This window comes from Solanum dulcamara, chromosome 7, assembly GCF_947179165.1.
Source record: "Solanum dulcamara chromosome 7, daSolDulc1.2, whole genome shotgun sequence".
Lineage (NCBI taxonomy): Eukaryota > Viridiplantae > Streptophyta > Magnoliopsida > Solanales > Solanaceae > Solanum > Solanum dulcamara.
This window is the reverse complement of record NC_077243.1, coordinates 62,884,021-62,900,403: the sequence shown is the minus strand read 5'-3', so window position 1 is coordinate 62,900,403 and position 16,383 is coordinate 62,884,021.

Below are 16,383 nucleotides of genomic sequence, written 5' to 3'. Positions count from 1 at the left end.
TTATTATACGAAAACTCTGCCAGGGGTAGAAACTGATCCCAATGACCACCAAAATCTATCACGCACGTACGAAGCATATCCTCTAGCACTTGAATTGTCCTCTCAGACTGCCCATCGATCTGAGGGTGAAATACAGTACTAGACCAAGTCCTATCATATCAGGACAATAATTTGGGAAGCATCTGACTTTAATGGTTCAATCTTCTCCTACGTTTGGTGATGTGGTTATTGGATTCGAGTTATTACTTACTCTTACTCAATTTGGTGCTCGATACTCCTCGAAAATGGCACCTAGGGAATGAAATCTAGGAATTTAGCATACTTAACACCCATTCATTCGGCCATTTTACATACTTGTACATTCCATGTACTGATGCTATTTGGCCTGCATCATTTTATGATGTAGAGACAAGTACTAGAGATCATCAACCAATACACCGTTGAAGATCTTCTCACTTCCAGCTAGTTGGTGAGTTCTTCCAATTTTCAGAGGATATCGAGATTATCTTTATAGCTTTGTTTTGTTCCTTTATTTTGATTGTTGGTAGCCATGGACTTGTCATTGGCACCTCTTAGATTGTTGATAGAGGCTTCATAGACTAGAGTGTGGAAGTATTGAATTGTTCGTTTTGACTAGTTTTATTCTAGCTAGTTATTGATTGGGTATTTGTTTGGACTTTGGCCCTAAATTATGAATAGTATTCTTATGATTGAGTCTTCCACTGATAGAATGTGAATGAATGAAAGTATGACTAGACCAGGTGGTTCGCTTGAAGGCCAGAAATGGCTTTTGAGTGCCGATCACATCTAGGGTACCCTCTCGGGGCGTGACATAGGTATTCAGGCCATACTTAGAATCATTTGTCATAGTACTCATCGATGATATTGTGGTATACTCGCAGAGTTGAAATGAGCATAAGCAATATTTGAGGATAGTGCTCCAGAGTTTGAGAGATCAGTGACTTTATGCATATTCTCAAAGTGCTAGTTTTGTCTTGGGTCCATAGCACTCTTGCAACACTGGTGTCAAAGGATGGAATTATGGTAAATTCGGTGAAGATTGAGGCTATTCGTGATTGGGCTAGGGCCACATCGGTGACTGAGATTCATATCTTTATCGGATTGGCAGGGTACTACAGGTGCTTTGTTGAGGGGTTTTCTACTGTAGCGGCACCTCTAACTCAATTGACTAGCTAGGATGTTCTGTTTATGTGGTTGGAGAAGTATAAGAGGAGCTTTCTGAGGCTTAAGGAGTTGTTTTCCACCGCACCTATATTGACTCTTCCAATTGAATATGAGGGATTCACCATTTATTGTGATGCATCTGGCGTTGATTTGGGTTGTGTACTAATGTAGCAGTGTCGGGTTATTGCTTATGCATCGAGGAAACTTACGATGAATGAGTGCAACTAGCCCACTCATGACTTAGAGTTAGAGGTGGTAGTTTTTGTGCTTAATATTTGGAGGCACCACCTGTATGGAGTTTGATTCAAGATCTATTCTTATCACACGAGCCTGCAATACATTATGAGTCAAAGGAATCTTAATTTGAGAAATCACCGCTGGATTGAGCTCTTGAAAGACTATGACCTCTCTATTCTTTACCATCCGAACAAGGCGAACATAGTAGAAGACCCCTTGAGTTGGAAGGCAGTGAGTATGGGTAGTCTAGCCTTCCTTTTTACTTAGCTTTGGAAATCGAGCCCTTAGTTGACCGAATGATTTATCTTGATATGTCTGATTCATGGTGTGTGCTAGCTTATATGGGAGCTCATTCATCTCTATTGGATCAAATTTGCAAGTGTTAGTTTAAGGATGAGGATTTAGTTGCACTTCGAGATCAGGTATTGGGAGATTACACCGGCCTGGCTACTTTAGATTCAAATGGGGCATTAAGGTTTGGTGGTCGTCTCTGTGTTCTGAGAGTTGGGGGTTTGATCCAGTTAATCCTTAGAGAGGCCCATATTATAGATATTTTATCAATTCGGGCACCGCTAAGATGTATCGCGACTTGAGGTAGCATTAATGGTGGAGCTGCATGAGGAGAGAAATTGCAGATTATGTGTCGCATTGTTTGAGTTATCAGCAGGTTAAGGCCAAGCATTTAGGTCCTGGTCGCAAGCTTCAGAGGTTACCCATTCTCGAGAGGAAATAGGAGCGGATTACCATGGACTTCATTGTGGGGTTGTCTCACACTTCTCGTAGTCTTGATAATATTTGGGTCATCTTGGATCAATTGACCAAGTCAGCACACTTCCTCGTTGTTCATAATTCCTACAGTGCCGAGACATTAGCCCGTATCTATATTCGGGAGGTAGTCCATCTTCATGGTATGCTTATCTCTATCATCTCAGACTAGAGCTCATAGTTCACATCCAAATTTTGGAGGACTTTTCAGGAGGAGTTAGGTACCCGCATTGACCTTAGCACACCTTTTTACCCACAAACTGAAAGCCAGTCAAAGAGCACTATTTAGGTACTTGAGGATATGTTGCGGGCTTGTGTTATGGATATTAGGGGTCAGTGGGACCAGTTCATACCCTCAGCTGAGTTTTCTTACAATAACAACTACCAATCCAGTACTCAGATAGCCCCATTCGAGGCCATATATGGTAGGCGTTGTCACTTTCTGATTGGTTGGTTTGAGTCTATGGAGCCCAAGTTGTTTAGTACAAACTTGATGTAGGAGGATTTAGATCATGTGAGGGTGATTCAGGATAGGCTTATGGCAGCTTAGAGATACTAGAGTTATGCAGATCGTAGGCGTCGACCATTGAGATTTGTCGCTGGTGACAGAGTATTCCTCCATGTATAACCCATGAAAGGCGTGATGAGAATTAGGAGGCGGGGCAAGCTTAGCCCTAGGTACACTAGATCTTTTGAGATTTTGAGGACAGTTGGCCAAGTTGCATATGATTGACTTTATTCAACATTCTTGAAAAATATGCATTAATAAAAATTTTGACAGTGCAATTAGATCCGAATTGTTAAGTTTGGTCTAGAACGATCCTTCATTTATTTTTCAAGACTTTTGGTTTAATATCGAGGCCCTTGTGGAATTTGGCTAAAATTGACACTTAAGTGTGAGACCCATTTTTCATTAAAATGACCTCGTATATAAATTTTAAATGTGCCATTGAGTTTGGAATGTCGAATTTGGTGGGGTAGCATATCTCATTTATCTGAACGGGTTTCCGAACGAATACCCAAGAACCCCATTGGACAATTGGACATGCCAAAGTCCATGTTGCACCAGTTGAGTCTAGTGTTGTCGCTAAAGCGGCCAGGGGGTCACTAAAGCGACCAAGCCTTCTTGGGCGGATGTCGCTTAAGCAACCTGGTATTGCTAAAGCGATGCCCGCCTCTTTGAGGTGGTCTCTTAAGCGACCATCGAGGGTTAGCTTAAGTGATACCTGAGGCTCGTTTTAAGATCAAAACTCATTTATTTCTTACAACTTTGAAGTACGATTTCTCTCTCAATATTGAGGTGTTTTGGGTGATTCCAAAGGCTAATTTACATGGTTTTTCAAGGGTAATCCAGTGGTGTGTTCAAAATTAGTTGGCAAAGGCATCATTGGAGGTAATTTACCCTTTTACCCTGCATGTTTAGTAGTGTTTGATCTTAGGTGAGAATGTTGATGCATGTTTGGTTTGTATCTATTTTAAAGTGTGAATTGTGTTCTTTTTTGGAACACAAGCTTGGGGTAGCATTTAGGACCTATTTTTGGAGTTAATTTTGTAAGTTACGGAGCAAGTCCCATAATTTCTGATTTTGACTCTAAAATTGGCCCATCTCTGAATTCGATAATTTAAATGTCATAGCAACTATATTGAAGTTATAATTCCATTATTGGTAGTGTGGCAGCGTTTGGAGACTATTCAAAAGGTAAAAGCTCTGGTTTTATGAGTTGAAGCGCTCGTGGTTGGCCTACAGGTAGGCTACTGTTTCCCCTCTTTAGACTGAGCATGTTTAAGCACTTGTATACTGATTTGTATGTGTTTGTGGGTGTTTGGCTGTCGACCATGCTAAATTCCTAGAATTCATGTCGTTGACTCTATTTTTGGGGAATTTGGGCTAGTTAAATATGTCTCTTGTTAAGTGTTGATCATCCATACCTTATGGCATGTATTTTATGCTTTTTTTATGTCTTTGGAAGCATGTTTGGTCTTACTATAGGCTTAAAGTGGTGTTGCCCTAGACTTGCGCAATTTTGGTTTCATTGGGCCTTAGAACTCCTTTGACGTCATTTCAGACAGCTTAGCTCCCTGTAGACTAATATAGCAGACTTGAGTTAGATAGTCTGAGATGTAGCTAAGCAGTAACACAGCTTTGGAGCCTTATATCATAATGTCCTATTCTTCTATCTGCTCCAATTCCTAGATTCTTGGGTATGAAAGTCTATTCATTGATTCTGGTTAGATGTGGTTCGGGCTGGAGTGATTTATTGATGGCACTCGTATTGGGGAGTACTCCCCTTGATGCTCGATTGGCCATTGATCTTGATTCTGATCGACTTGCCTCTATTCATAGTTCAATCCCCAATTCACTCCATCGGGCAGGGTTCAAAACCTTGCCTATTCAAAACCTTGCGCAGGCATTATCGCCTCAGTTGAATTTCCTGGCCTTACTTAGCCGTTGTTCAAGTCCACTGTTGTTCTCAGCCTTGGTTCTAGTCCATCTCTACTTACTAGCTTTGGTTCGAGTCCTTAGCTACCATTACCTTAGTTCAAGTCCTTGGTCTCTTTTGCACATGGTTCAAGTCCACGATTATCTATTACCTTGGTTAAAATCCTTAGTCTCTTTGTGGTTCAAGTCCACGATTATCTATTACCTTGGTTCAAGCCCTTGGTATCTTTGCACGTGGTTCAAGTCCACGATTATCTATCACCTTAGTTCAAGTCCTTGGTCTCTTATGCACGTGGTTCATGTCCACGATTATTTATTACCTTAATTCAAGTCCTTGGTCTCTTTTTACGTGGTTCAAGTCCATGATTATCTATCACCTTATTCAAGTCCTTGGTCTCCTTTGCATGTGGTATAAGTCCATAATTATCTATCACCTTGGTTCAAGTTCTTGGTCTTCTTTACACGTGGTTCAAGTCAATGATTACCCATACCTTGGTTCAAGTCCTTGGTTACTTTCAAATATTGGTCCAAGTCCCTGATCCTCTTATAACTCTTCGGTTTAAGTCCTTAACTATGATTATACTTGGTTAAAGCTTCAAACTTTCAGAATGGTTCGGTTCAAGTCCACGGGAAGTTGTAGCATTGTAGGAACTTCATCGGATTCTATCTTGATACTTCAACTATATTTTCTCCTGTCGGGCTTATGGGAGTTGTTACTTTTAGACTTATGCACGAGCGTGCCTGTCAGGTTTATGGGAGCCCAAGCGTACTTAGCTAGTTTCTCTCTCTTTATATGTGGAGTACGCTCGTATACATACCTACCTTGACTTCTTGTTCTTCTCTCTCTTTGTATGTGGAGTATGCTCGTGTACATACCTACCTTGACTTCTTGTTCTATCTTTGGTTAGGATTAGTTTCTCGCATTTTAGTTTACTTTTTCTTATCTTGCTCAGTCGGCCTATGATGCCTACTGGTACTTATTGTGTTGGTAATCATACTGCACTCTGCATCTGTTTTCGTGATGCAGGTCCAAGTACTAGCTATCAATGTTGATTCGAGCCAACTGTAATTTTGATCAGAGGCAAAGGTTAGCACATAGTGTTCTAGATTTACACGTCTCCCTCTATACAAATATTTTGCCCGTCTTTTGCTTTTTTGAGACAGCCTTATTTTTGTGGTCCACTTTTGGGACTTGTACTCATTTTGTAGTCGGTCTGTACATGTGATTTCTAGGTTCTGGGAGGGATCTTTAGGTTTGTATATATTTTGATTTGCTTCCACCACTCATTTGTCTTTCTATTATTTCATTATTGGTTTTAGCTTATATTGTTCGTCTTTTACCTTGACATCCCATTACTCACGGTTTTGGGATATGGGTCAGCTTGCTTTTTGGATGGTCATAGTAGGTGTCATCATGACCTAAAAAACTGGTTCATGGCAATATAAATAGAATTTTAAGGTACAACTAATATTGATGTAAAATTATAATATTCATATCAAAATTATACCAACTTATAACCAATAATTTGTGTATATAATCTATATGTAAATGGACTTCACTAGTTCACACAAAACTCAATTTTGATATGTTGTAATTGTATAACTTTATTTCAAAGGTACAATAAATATGAAAAAATTATATATCATTGCATGTCAAATTCATAACAAATTACTTAATTCGTATCAAATATCACCAACAAATTGTGCATTGTATAGGTTGTGTATATAATGATCATGTAACTGGACTATGAATATAAAATCAAAAACTCCATACCAAATTCATACAAAAAATAACCAATATATTGTGTATGTAATGGGTATGTAAACTGGACTTTTATGGTACACAACCTCTCACCCCACATATCAAATTCATACCAAATTACTATCTAATATCACCAATAGATTGTGCATTATACATGTTGTATATATAATGAGTATGTAACTGAACTATGAATACAAAATTAAAAATTTCATACCAAATTCATATCAAACACTTTGCTCTTTTACGTAAAATTTGTTGTACAAAATTCAAGTCGGAGTTAGAATCTTCTGTTGTAGGAGAGGCTACCATTTTACTCTTTCTTTTTTTGACCTTTTGATTTATTAAATTTATTTTAATTGCAATATTATCACATTCACTAATTTTTTTTATCGATTTGTCTATTTTAATAATAGTATCGTTGATGTGCAGCACAAAAAATATGCCCAAAAAAAAGTACAAGCAATTAAAATATGAAAAATTCAGAATAATACGTCAAATCATTGCATATTACAGTCACCGGTTAGAATACCTTTGTGCCACACATAAAAATGCATGCCAAAAATGGAATGCTACATAGCAGGAAGATATAATCTTTCAGTACATCACATAAGGAGTTCCCTGCAAAATGAGCATAGGAGTGGAACCAAAAGAAACCATCCATTAGTTCAAAATTCGCTGGATCGATCAATCCATTGATTTGTTCTTCCACTAATCTAAGCTCTTTTTAGGAGTGAGAACAATTCTAGATTTTTTTAGGCATAATATCAAAAGCAAAATAAAATAATAAAAAAAGCACAAAAAAATGAGTTGAAGAAGAAGATAACTATGGAGAGAATTATGTGGAGAGATGTTGACTGATTCTTAACTTTTTGAATGTTAATAATTAATAAATTAAATTAAATATAATTTAATTTAATTTGAATCTGTTAATACCTGTAATTAAATCTTTATTCAAAGTAATTATAAAAGAGTACAACATTTATAAGTTGTAATATATACTCTTAAATACATATATGATGTGTTTTTCTATATTTAAAATCAATTAACTAATATGAAATAAAAAGTATTGATATACTCACTAATTGGACTAGAAAATCAAAAATACTTCAAAGAAATATCAATTAGCAGTAGCATAATCATTTGCCATAATATACACAATTACTTAAAATACAAATGATATACAAGTATATAACATACAAGCGGGTACGTCACTAAATTTTATATCTATATTATGATGTCTTATATATCTTGTGTATATCAATGTATTTCAAACGTATATTTTAACATACACATGACATACAATGATATATAAGTGTATATGTTGAGAGGAAAGTGTGAAAGCTATGAGAAAGAATTTTGATGAAAATAAAATTTTTGATAAAGACAAACGCAATGGAAAAAATCAACGGATGGGATAGGGACATGTCACGATTCGAGACTACCCCTAAACGCGACACAATACTTAGAGACACAAGTGTCCCCAAGCTAACCTCATGACATGGCACGACGCTAACATTACAAAATCAACACAAAAGATAACTGAAATGCGAAAAACATTATGAAGTCTAAAAGAGAGTCTAACATCAAAATAGACAATGTCTAAAAACAACATAAGCGAAATCTAATTATTTGTCTGGAAGACTCTACTACCTAATTGAGTTTCTAGGAAAATCCCCAAGCTAACTTTAAAATTTGGAAACTGAAAGAGACAATATTGAGATAACAAGATATGCCTGTACTCGAATTATGAGGTTTCACCAAAAGTGTTGTAATGACCCTCTAGGTCATTTTGGCATTTTCCAACCTTTTCAGGTTTTGGAGCTTTTCTGTAGTGATCCCAATTCATTTATGACTTTTTAGCACTGATAGTTCATTTGCCTAATCATTCATTTGGGTTTTATGTATATTTTCCTATTTTGGAGCTCTTGGAGTGTGAACGGTTGACTTTGGTAAAAAATGTGGGAAAACTCTCTCAGAATAGAATTCTAACGATTTCACCAGCTCTATAATGGCCAAATAAGGCAAGTAGCATGGTTGGTATAAGTATTGAAGAAATCAATGCGCATTTGGGGCCATTTTGCACTTTAGTCTTTAATATTTAGCCTAATATTAACTTTGGTCAACATTCCTGGTAAACATGTTCGGATGAAATTTCATCAGCACAATTAGCTCTGAGATTTTTTCTTATGAAGTTTGTTGAAATAATCACATCAATAGTTGCATTGATAATTATCTTCATAGCCTCTTATCATATTGCAGTAGGAACATTAGGCATATTAGCGGGCCTGATTTTCTAAGTAATAGTCAATAAATTGGAATGTCGAGTTTGATCTAGTATGACCTTTCTTGTGGTTTTCTAGGCTTCCAATTTCATTCTAAGCCTCTTATGGATTTTGGCTTAAAATGGTGCTTGGGTGTAGAACCCACTTTTTGTTGAGATGATCTCAAATAGAAATTTTGAGTGCACCATTGAATCCAGAATGACAAATATGGTATGGTAGCACATCTCGTTTGTGTGCACAGGATTTTGAAAGAATTTCGAGCACCCATCAAAGTTTTGGGAGTTTGTAAAATCAGTTATTGCAATTGATGCTAGTGCAGGCCTCCCTTGACCTTCGCATTCACGAGGTCCTGGGTCGCGATTGCGAGGGTCCTTACCTTTGTGCTTCTCAATCGCAAAGTCCCCCACGCGATCGTAATGGGTAATTACCCAGTGTCTCGCGATCGCGAGCCTTGGATTTTGCGATCGTGATGAGCAATTTTTTGGTCTTTTTAATTAAGACCAGAGACAGGATCATCTCACTTATGGAGCTTTGGAACTTGTTTTCTCTCTCAATTTGAGCTCAAATTTTTCGATTCCAGGGTCCAACTTCAAGACAATCTCGAGGTGAATGCTTGGTGAGCTCGGGAAGAGCTTTGGAGGTAAGTTCGCTGATTTAGTTGCGGTATTATCCCATTTATGGAGTAGATTCTTATTGAATTTTGGGAACTTTTTCTTGACCAATTTAGGTATGTTTTCTGTGATTTAAGAGCTCATATTATGGATTTTTCTGCAAGAGGCATCGTGGTGTGATTAGTTTCATCAGTCGAAGCGTCATTTGAGGTAAATTCCATCCCAAAGGGATTGTTCTCCTTCTTGAATTCTCCATTTATGGAGAAATTATTGCATGGCCTAATTCTGGTATTTCCGAACATCGAATTATGATATAAGTTTGACCACAAATTTGTTATGCTGAAATGCACCTTTTTACAGAGTTGAATTCAGGATTCTCAATGCGATTTCCACAATCTCATTTTAGGATTGATTTTGGTTCCATCTCCGATAAATGCGATTTTGGTGTCAAAACATTCGTATTGACGAGTTAATTATAATTTTGTTATTATAGCAGCGATTGGAGGTGTTTTGGAGGTTGGAAACTTCAAATTAGAGGATTCGAAGCATGCGTGAACGGCTTCAAGGTAGGAAGCGGTCTGCATATTCTTAGATTGTGCTTCATAAGATAATTTTTAGCATATATTGCATGTGAGTAGGATTATATATGGCGTTTTAGGATTTCCTTCCCTTTCTCTTATTTCTTGATTCCCGTTTGAGCCTTGGGCTAGTTTAGTATTGTGATATCCTTAGATTCAGTTGGTAATACTTTACTTGTGCCTTAGTCTAGTATTGTTAATTTCTTTTGGAGTAGTCTATTGTTGCTTTATAGTAGTCGGTGTGACTAGTATTTTAGAAAGAGTGTGGTTGATACTTAGTTAATATTTTATCTCCCGTGAGGAGTTCTTGGGTTTGGTGTCTTCGCTAGCGTGGGGACTGTGAAGTTGTGCTGAGACTTGTAAGGTTCAACCCTCCTTAGGCCTATAATTGTGATGAGATCCTTACCTTATTATTAGACCTTAGATCCTTAGATATATGTTGTTGCTATATGATGAAGTTAGTAATGGTTTGGTCTTTGAATGATACTTTTAGGTAGTTGTCGAGGTTCTTAAGTTACTCCTTCATTTGTTGACTCCTTGTGATTCCTTTCATTATCTGAGTTGAGATATTCTTTTTTATAATATTGTTGTTGATATGGTTGGAGTATTTAGGGCCCGAGGCTTTGATCAAGGATTAGCTGGATTCCAAGTTAGTTTCTGTACTTTGGAAGTGAGATACTTGCTAGGTATATGGTGTTGCTACCTGCCTGATTTGTTTGGATGCTGGTGATGGCATACATTGCATTGGTTGCTCACAGACACATGTTTTGTGGTATGATCCCGAGCATGCATTAGTTTTACTATCAATTTTCGAAGAAATAGAGTTGTTGCCCTTTTTACTACTAAACTTATATTTTAACGGGATTCATACCACCTGAATATTTTTGATAAACTAATTTGGATATTTATGAGACGTCGACATACTCCTTTCTACTCCAAATATCAGAGGAATCAGGGATGTACTCACTTTTTACTTGATCGGTCGGGGTTCTGGGCCATTATGATGATTCTTTTTGTTATATTGATGATCTCCAGTCACACTGATGGAGAAGAAAAGTCTTAGATCGAGACCAGGCAGGTATATAGGGACACTCTAGAGTCCCTCATGGATTTCTCTATCCATGTGACCCATTGAAACAATAAGAGGGAGGTGTGCATGGGTCCTACCCCACTAGCCGGGACTGAGGGGTAGGTATATATATCTTGTTACTACGGCACTACTAATTTTATTGTACTACTCTCATTCATATGCATTGCCTATCACAGTATAATTGGATGTGGACTTGTTGGTCTTATGGAGGCCATATAAATTTTAGTTTGTGATCATGTACCTGTCAGGCATTTAGGGCTTGGTAAGGTTTTGGTTGGCTATTTGTATACTTGTGGCAGTACGAAGGGTGGTTCTTTTGTTTGAAGGTAGGTACTGCCCTTGTTCTCTCCGATCTAACTCTTTTATACAAAATTATTCTAGAATAGATTTATTAGCTTCTATGTGATACTTGTTGTTGTTTCTATTGGTATGCCTTTGGTTAGTAGTCTCCCTTAGTAGATCTTTGTCGTGTATAGGTTGATGGTCTAGCATATCCAAGTTCATCTCTTTACTTTTTTTACCTGTTTTTTTAATCTCTTTCGGTACTTCTAGCTTGTTTCTTATTATGAGTTCCTGTTATTTCATTATTACTTGTGATATATGCTCCTATCTTACATGCCTGTTATGCTTATTTTATCTTTAGAGTTCAGTCTTCCTATGCCTACTGAGTGTCACTTATTGGTACTCACTCATACTACACTTCTGCACCCTGTAGATAATAATATAGGTTCTCATTGCTGATTTGGATCTCGTGTGGAGCAGCTCTTTAGATTTAGAGACTGGGGTGAGCTTCTATCGTTCGGAGTCGCCTATCTCCCTCAGTATTGGATAAAACTAGTCTTTATTTTGTTTTCAGAGATAGTCTATACTTATACGTTGTTTTGTATAAGCTTGTACTCTAGTATTGACTAGAAGCTCGACAACCGACTGATACCAAGTCTTGGGGGTTTATTTATGTATTTATTTAATTCTCTCTCCTTCTCATATTTGCTATTATTATTGTCATCTTCCACATCTTTTACTTTCGTATGATAGCTCCTTGTCTTAGCCTCAGGGCTATGGGTTGGGCTTACCTACAAGTGAGATATAGTAGGTGTCATCATAATTTGATAAATAAGGTCGTGATAGATCGGTTCAGAGCTTTATGTTTGTTGGTATCATTGGTATGAGAGCTAATCCCTAGTAGAGTCTTGCGGATCGGTGCAGATACATCTATATCTTATCTTCGGAAGGCTATAGGGCATTATTAGAAAATCCCATTCTTGACTCCTTATCATGTGCCTTTGTTTCATATAACCTCTAAAATGCTTCTTTAGACCCACTCTCTCTTAGATGGATTGCATGAAGTTTTTGATTGACATAGATGAGATGTCTACTTTATCACCACAGCTTCATTGCTTAGATAGGACACCGATGACGTTCAGTTATAGCATGAGGATCTAGGGGTAGCCTAGGCTCTGACAGGGTTAGTAGTCACTGCGACTCCTCAAGATTCCATACTAGGGACTCCTAGTCTATTCGAGGATACACCTCATATAAGTATGGTTTTAGGTGCATTAAATGGCCCTCAGCTTAGAGTTGGATCTGTAAGCCTTCAGCAGATTTCTTTGTCAGTTTTTAAGTATGTGGTTAGGTTTCTTGAGCGGGCCGAGCAGATTCCCACCTTGTTTCCTACTGAGCGAGAGTTAATTCAGGGGTTTATTGGTGGATTATGCTTAACCCTTCGTTTAGCAATGGAACACTTGATAGCAATTGGATTTACTTTTCCCCAGGTGGTGAGTTATGCAAGGGCCATAGAGCGTGTATGTATTGAGACTTATAGAGGTAGCGGTAAAAGGCCCAGTTGAAAGCACAGTAGATATAACATCTCACCTCGAGTTAGGTATCATCTCAGTGAGGGTCAGCCTCATTCTCGACCTAACATGCCTATGGTAGGAGTACCTCAGGTTCTAGGCAGTTTTATGATGGGTTATGGTACCCATAGTGGATAGGGTTCACGACAGCCTTCTCAGGGTTAGAATTTGGGCCATTTAAGTTTTGTGACTGATTCTATTCCAGTTGATCCATCTCAGCAAGTGACTTCTCATAAAGGTTGTTATTAGTATGGCGAGTTGGTACACTTTGCCAAAGATTGTCGTAGAGGCCACTTTCTCAAGCAGAAAGTCAATAGGTTAAGCCCCTAGGGCCCCAGTACAATCAGAAAGGGATGGTCCATAGAGTGTTAGATGTGGTAATCATTTTGTTAAAAGTATCCAAGGCAGCTCATCACATCCTTCACACCAGACTTTAGCCTATGTGGGTTACCTTGCTTATGGGGGAATCGGTCATTGATCTAGAGAGTGTTCTCGATGTGGGGCCCTTGAACAGTTATCTAAGTTTGGACAGCCTTTTGGGTTAGTAGCACCCTTAGTCAGAGGTAGTGCCCCGGATGTTGCAATTAGTGGTACAGGTGTTCAGTTCGAAGGTAGGCGTATTCCATCCCATGCTTCTGCAGTCAGACAAAAGATGAGGCTCCAGGTATAAATCAGATTTATGTAAATTTTATTTTTAGAACCTTCCTTTGTTTTAGTGCTTGGGTATTGGGATCTTCGTACCCATTGGTGATTACTTGACTTATTAGATTCATCTTGTGATTATTGTAATTACTTTACTTAGACTAATGTGGGTGTGCTTACTTAGCCTGATTTCTTGCCTACTGTTTGCTATGAAAGCTTTACTTGAAACTATATGTATGTGATTATCTCCCCTAGGTGATTTCTTTTAGTAATGGATCATATTGGTTTTACCGTTATGTTACAGTAGTGGTAGAGTTATACCTTGGGGATGTTGAGCTTAGTTGATTGCTCTAATGGGTTTTGGTTTAGCTATTCAAGAGTTTTCTTGGTTTAGTACTTCCCCCTTCCTAGTTTGCCCCTCTAGTATGCTTAACTGGAGTGAGGTTGCTGCCGAAAGAAGGGTGTGTCAATAGTTATGGACCTTGTAGTCTACTGTAAATCTTATTTGTTGATTCTTTCTTTATTCAATCTCCTACTCGTAGTTCCTAAGGTGTTGAAGTTAAGATTTGCCCTTGAGATTGGCTGGGTTGTCTCTTCGTGGTAGGTTTGATATTTTAGCTTGAATTTCATAAAAAAAGGGTCTATTGGGATTCATGGAAGAGATAGAGTAATACAGTTACAATCGACCAACAGTTAGCAAAAAAGGTGTAATTGTGGAGTGAGGGTGCCCATATTGTTAAAATTTGGTACATCAGGTCAGCTCTGGGTATTTTCCCTAATTATGGGCCTCGGGTATTTAGCTACCATTACTCAGGAATTTAGTAATGAGCATGTTCTAAATTGGTTGTGACAGCAGGTCAGGAGGGTCAGGCTTTCGGGTTGGGTTATATGTGGTGGCTTTCATTAACAGCTTCTAAATGACAGCCTACGTTAGAGATGGGGAATCTTCTCAAGGGACTCACCATTAGGATGGACTAAAAGTACTTCGTAGAATCAACAACTCCTTGCTTTCTTTAAGATGCATTTGTCATTATGGTAAGCTTGTGGTGTTCATTGTGCTTGCTCACTACATACCGACTCATGTTTTCTTTAGATTATGGTGGTTTACTCAGATTTGCACTCGTAGAGTGATACATGGAATCATGGCATTAGTTTTGATTGCTTTTGGGCTAGATTCTCATATTGGTTTAATTTTTCTAGAAAGTCTCGTTAGCAGTAGAATGCAATTGAAGTTGGTCTCAGTGTAACTTTTCTTTCCACCCATGGATTTAGTTGTCCCTTAGAGTGGACTTTTCAATTTTAAATGATAGATGTCATACTCAAGTTATTAGTTATTGGGTTAGAACTTTGGGCTTGTGCCCTGGGCTGAGTTACTTATTTTAATCTTGCCGCTATTCGATGTTCAGGTGGTGCTTGCCTTTCCTTCGTGGTTGTTGTTCGTGTGGTTATTTGGACAATGTTCAAGTGGTGCTAGAAATTGTTACTACAGTTTGGGATGGATAGGTTACCCATGATGATTAGATATGTCTTGAGTTTAGAGTATAAAGTAAGGAATTCGACTTAGGAGTTATTTAGCTTCTTCTCTTATCTGTTGGTCACTTAATTCTGAGGTATCTGGGTAGTTTTTGTTTATCTCGAGTTAGTCTGTTGCAGTCAGTTAAGTTTGTCCTTGTCTGAAGGAAGTCAGTATCAAGAGAGAGGAATTGGAAGTTGGGTTGCGTTATGGAGAAAAGAAGTGATTTTGAGAGTTTTCCCTAGGTTTGAGTTCTGAGTTGGAGTTTCTTGACCTGAGAAGGTTTTTGTAGGTCTGGCAGAGCGGACAGGCCTAGCGTTCTCATCTTTTCATGTCCTTGGGTTCTTTTCTATCCTTTGACTTTCAAGGACAAAAGTCCATTTGGTAGTGGATGTTGTAATGACCTTCCAGGTCATTTTTGTATTTTCTGACCTTTTCAGTGTTTGGAGCTTTCTTGTAATGACCCCAAGTCATTTATGACTTGCCGGCACTAATAGTTCATTCGTCTGGTCATTTATTTGGGTTTTAGCTCTTTGAGTTTGAATGATTGACTTCGGTCAAAACTCTAGGAAAAAAATCTCAAAATGGAATTTGATAGTTTCATTAGCTCCGAAATGGCCAAATTATGCTAGTAGTATGGTTGGCATGAGTATCGAGGCAATCGGTATGAGTTTGGAGCCATTTGGTACTTTAGTTCTACTATTATTAGTGAGGATAATGGAACAATTCCTTTAGATTTATAGAGATAGGAGACTCTTGGAACAGCTAGAGTAAGAAGTCCCCAAGTAACATCTTATGGGGGGCCGTCAAGCTTTAAAATTTGGCCGAAGGTTGACTTTGGTAAACATTCTTGGTCAACGCTCTCAAATTGAAATTTTGTAAGCGCAATTAGCTCCAAAATATCGAGTTTAGTCTAGAACGATCTTTCATGCAGTTCCCGAGGCTTTTTTAGTCTCATTCCTAGTCTCTTTGTAAATTTTGGCTTAAAATAGTTGCATATGGGACCCACTTTTTATCAAGATGAACTCAGATGGAAACTCTGAGTGCGTCGTTAAGTTCAAAATATTGAATTTTGTGTGGTAGCATATCTCGTTTGCGTGCAAGGGATTCTGAACGAATTTTGAGCACCCCGTTGGAGTTTTTGGAGTTTGCAAAATCAGTTGTTGCAGCTAATGCTGGTGCAGGCCTCCCTTGACCCTCGCATTCGCGAGGTCCTGGGTCGTAATCATGAGTGTCCTTATCCTTGCGCTTTGCAATTGCGAGGAAACCCCACGTAATCACGATGGGTAATTTCCAGTGTCTTGCGATCTCGAGCCTTGAGCTCCATGATCGTGATGAGCAATTTTCTAGTCTTTATAATTAAGAGTAGAGATAGGATCAGGTCACTTGTAGAGCTTACAAAGTCATTTTCACTCTCAATTTAAG